Consider the following 5,532-nt stretch of genomic DNA (forward strand, 5'->3'; position numbering starts at 1 on the left):
GAGCAAGCTCATCTCTCCTACCTGCACTATGTGCAGAATGTCCAGGACACATAGGCGGGCTTGGGTGGCCAGAAAACAATCAGTGCCTTCATCAGGGGGCACAACCAGGCGCCTCCTTTTGGAGGTTATGAAGATGCTGATGGTTGGAGTAGAGTGTCAGTGTCTTCACAATACCTGACAGACGGCTTGCTCCAGGAGTATCAACGCCAGGAGCCAGCTATAAACAAGCTCCTACAGGACACCTTTGGACATGTGAAACATCTGGCCAAGCTGCAGGACACCAGCTCCTCACTGAACAGCAGTCCAGAAAAGCTGCTGGAAACCCAACAGCTGTGGCAGCGCTTAACTGAGGACAGTGACACTGTCACTGTATCCACCCTCTCACCTGCCACTGTGAATCCTCCAGCACTTACGCAGGCAGTGCCTCTGACTGAGGACACTATTGAGAGGCTGGTAAGTGACAGCAGCAACAGCAACAAACTGGTAGACCAAAACCTGACTTGTGGCCAGACCAAGTTCCGGTTTGAAAATGATGGCTCATCCATTAATTTTTTCTATCAGAATGGGCCAACCAGGTACTTCTACTGCTCCACCAAAGTCCACAAAAAATATGGGGCAGAGGGACTTACAAACCCCAGGATGGAACTTGTGGACTTTATGGATACCCCTTTTTTTGAGCAGGAGCTTGCTGCAACCCAGCAAAAAGTGCAGGGCCAGAAAGCAAAAAGGAAGGCGGCAGATGTGCCACCACAGGGGCGGCCAGGGGCAGATTAAGGTGGTCAGGGGCCCCTAGACTGCTCTTTGTGTGAGCCCCCTTCCCTTAAACATTGTGCTCTGTGAGATGGTTGTGAGGCTGTGGCCTTGTCGCGGAGGTCATTTTGACTGGTGTCTTCCAAAGGTCAACTTCGCCGATATGACATGATGAGTTGGCTGCTGCAACCGCTAAGGATCCTGCTGCCGGTGTTTCAACCCCAGCTCCAATGTTAGCCAATGCTAGCTGGCAGTCCTCCTGTTGTGGATCTCGTCTTCAACTGGATGAATATTCAGCAGCCTTGAAGTATCCAGTCTCTTCCTCTGTGTGTTGCTCACCATCGCCAGCCTCTTGTGTCTCATCCTCAGTGTGTTGCTCACTGCCTATTTCAGCCTTGTGTGTCTCATCCACAGTGTGTTGCTCATCGGCTTCAGCTGGCTGCAGTGTTTTTTCTTTGCTCCCTCTTCCTTTGCCTTGCAGAGCGTGCAGTGTTGGTGCGAGTGATTTGTGTGTGACCCAGATGGAGGGAGGGTGTCCAGTCTGGGTCAGTCTCCATCATCTCATAGCAAGGTTGACCTGCAATAGCATGATAAAAGTTTTAGCTTCATAACATGGGACCAGAAGTGTTACTATTAGTCAGAAATACTAAAAAATACAAGTACAAGTACAAAAATATAAGTAAGAGTACATATATGTTACAGCCCTGTATAAGACCATTGCATGACATTTAACGGTACAAACAGAAGATGTTGCGCCCATAATAAAAGACTTGAACTTGAACATAATCGCTGTTACAACCATGCAATTTTGATTTATCTGTGCCACACATAATTCGTCCAAAATGACACGTGGATGTAACGTTAGATACTTCACATTTGTCAACATCAATTAAATATCTTACCTTTATGAAAATGTCGAGTGCAAACATACATAAAACAAGATATGTTTGCAATGGTGATGTTTTTGCGCCGCACCACTGCAACCCAGGCGATCCGACACCTCTTCGTTACGTCCGTGCTGTCCTTGTCCTTTCTTCAAAGTGGGAAAGCTAAAAAACCTTTCCCCGAAATTACGTTTTTGACCTTTGCTGTCGTGAAACTTTATATTGCAGCCTATCACGCAACAAGAACGTACCATTTTGACACCTACTCTCCAACAACAGAACACCACTGCATTCATACCTCAAAAATGGACGCTACTTCCATAATGCCCTTCGGTTTCGCAACTGTGACGTCACCTGACAAAGACCGATTTAGGAATTTGTTTCAGGATATCTTGGTCACGTTGTTTTTTAACCTTTGTATTTTGCGTTTTTGTGCTCCACTTACTTTATTTAGTTCATTCTGCCACTATGCCATCTAGCAATAACAGTGAGTAATGAAAATGATTGACATGATTTGACCAGCAGCAGCTGAGAAGGGAAATGAATATGAATAATGAGTGTATAATAATAATGCACTAATAATAATGGCGTGTAATTAGCAATGTTCACATAATCTTGTGTAAATACTAGTGGTGTAAATAGTGATGTAAAAGAATGGTGTTAATAGTTTTTTGCTTTTAATTTTGAGACGTAGCCTGTTTAATGGACAATAATACTGTGTTAATTGTGATGTGAATGAAAGAAATGGTGTGTAATTACTGTTTTGCTTTTGTGTAAATAGTTTTTTTGCTTTTAATCTTGAGACTATAGGCCTACACTATAAAACAAAGTTCAGATTTCAGCACAAGTCTTGGATTTATTGGTATCATCTATACAGAACACAGAAAAACATAAACAACTATGGATGACAAAAGTTTCATATTTTGACTGACTTTATATTTAATAAATTACTTAAATGTAAACAAAAAACATACCAGCACTTAAAGGTGACATGACATGAAAACTTCACTTTAGGAGGTTATTTAACATTAATATGAGTTCCCCTAGCCTGCCTTTGGTCCCCCAGTGGCTAGAATTTTCGATCGGTGTAAACCAAGCCCTGGGTGTTCTTCTCCGCCTTTCAGAAAATGAAAGCTCAATTGCTCTGTTTGAAAATGTCCTCTTTGTGACGTAACAAAGAGGAAGGTTACCTCCCCTCTATCTGCTTTGCCCGCCCAGAGAATCTGGCCCGCCCATAAGAAACTGAGCTAAGACCGTGCAAGTGTTTTTATCCTCGAGACATGGCTTGCAAACGAACGAAGCATTACATTTGCTCAGTTTGGATGTACAAAGGAAAACAAAAATATTTTTACAGTTCCTTCATCCGAGCCTCTGAAGACCCAGTATCTTAATTTTATTTTCTCTGGAAATGCGCCTACACAACTTCTGTTGTAGGCGCATTTGTTTTGTATGTCTGCGCCAAACACTTCAGCCACGACTGTTTCCTCAATTTGAGCTAATACAAAACTGGCCTTGCTGAAATTAAATTCTGGATCAGTACTAACTCTCCTTCGTCCAGCTACTAACCTCGGACAAGTAAGTTAACTAACGCTATATCATTTTGTAGCTTTACTGTATATGGTTACCTAGCTTGCTACCCTTAGAATGTGGCTGTAACATTAGCTCTGCAGCTAACACCTGAGTTACTGTCCCTAATGGAAAGGTAGATAGCATCAAGTATGTGTGTGAATACACATGCTGTAACGTACACTTCTTTGTTATTTGGATAACCGTTCTGCTGTTGGTGTTATGGCGCGCGCGATATCCGTCTTTCCCCTCATTGAAATGACTTGAGCGTGTACCTCTGCAAACCAGGGTTAACAGATGAGAATGGGAAAATTCGAGGCATTTTACAGCAACGGGGCTACAGCCATTGCGATACATCCATTGTAAACATTAGCATATGGTGCCGCCCCTCCGCTCCTCATTAGCATTTAAAGCTACAGACACCAAAACAGCGCGTTCTGAGGAAAGCTCCTTGTGGGACTGCTAGTAGTGGCTGTAATTCTGCACCAAGGCTGAATTTCGGGAAAGAGACTTCTGATACAGTATTAGGGGACCATTAAGGCCTATATAAAAGCATCCAAAAACAGCATGTCATGTCTCCTTTAAAATGAATCAGCCTTCGGGGAATTGAACCCGTCTGACAAAGAACAGTCACGTGAGATCATGTTTTTTTCGTTACACCTATCCACGACCTTCAAGAGGTCGTCAGAATATTACATCCGTAGGTGGTTCCTAAACCACCTACGGATGGTTTAGGACTAGCCCGGTCCTAACCAGACCCTCGTACATTTCATTTGTACAGAGGGTCTGGGATAGCCTGGTCCTAACCAGACCCTAGTAGGCCAAATTGTACAGTGGGTCTGGGATCGCTCCATTGACAAGTGTTAACTTCCTTGAAGGCGGGTACTGTGATGAAGTTTAAAACTATTGGATCTGCCCAGAGCCACTCTGATCTGCCATAACCAATCGCTAGCGTTCACCTTAGCCAACTGCTTCACCACTACTGTAACGGAGCTAGCTGCCGTAGCTGGAAAATCAAACTTTTCCCGAACCCCGTGGGGAGGAGGGCCACAACATCATGGCCACCAACAAAACTTAGCAAAGATTGTTCTTGCTCTGGCTTTACATTTTGGATATTCGGCAGCGACTCCGCCGCCATTACTGAACTACAACTCAAACTAGCGAACGACATCCACATCATCGTTCTCAGCCACTCCCTCTGTTCGCTGATTGGACCTACAAAAATGTTGTTTCAAAAACCGACTAATACACCAAAATCCCAGACCTAGTACAGAAGCAAAATCAAAATTGAGCGGAAGTACGTAGGAGGGCAGAGCCAAGCTAGTTTAGGACTACCATTGAGAATGAATGGGAAACGTTTTAGGGAGTTTTCGGGCCCATGCCGAGCCCATGCCCCGGCCACACCCTCCTCATTAAGATTCCAGGGTGAAGTAAGTCGAGAAACAAAGCATTGGTGGTTCAGTGGTAGAATTCTCGCCTACCACACGGGCCACATCTTTAGCGAACACTTTCTGAAGTTCGCTACTGTAGCTCACGTATGGTAACTGTATCGTGACAGTAGTACTCGGCCAATATTTCATCCGCACAGAAGGGGGAAGTGGTTTTTTTGGGAGGGGTGAGAAACAGTATCTTTATGTGTAAAGCTGGTTGTGACGATTGCTTGGTATGCACTGTAGTAGATGTCTTAAACTTTTCATTTTGATGATCAACATCAAAGTATATATTTTTGCAACTATCACAGAATGGAACCGTTCAATGCAGGTTTCATCTCAAGTAGGGCTCATTCTAAGTGACAATACTAATTTCACATCAAATCAAAAATAAGAGTTACGTTTTCTTATGCAAGTGTCTTCAACCATAACTAACTGTACTGGACTGTAGTTTACCAATCACTAGTAGTACCAAGACTAACCCCTTCACTCGTGCTAGAATAAATGATTTTACTTGGTGAATTTGTCGTTTAAGGTCCAACCATGGACATCTTGGTTGTTCTGCAAGGAGAGGCTGGTATGAAGAGGTGAGTGTGGCATAACTGAGATAAATATCAGAAGAATAAACTATGTAAATCAGATTTGTGTTAGATATGTTTCACACATTTTGAGAAGTAACAGTTGAGTTTCCTGTATAGCAGTATACTTTCCCCCTCATGTCCTGCGCTGATCTGCAGTTACATGGAAAACCACTGATCTTGACCAATAACCATCCTCAACAGAGTATATTCGTTGACAGTACACCTTTAAAGTATGACTCTACAGACTTACGAAATACAGAAAACAGGTTGTGTGTGACACTGGCACCATAGACACAAAAATAAATAGACATGGGTCAGTTT

The sequence above is a fragment of the Osmerus eperlanus genome, chromosome 5 (assembly GCF_963692335.1).
Source record: "Osmerus eperlanus chromosome 5, fOsmEpe2.1, whole genome shotgun sequence".
In the NCBI taxonomy this organism is placed as follows: domain Eukaryota; kingdom Metazoa; phylum Chordata; class Actinopteri; order Osmeriformes; family Osmeridae; genus Osmerus; species Osmerus eperlanus.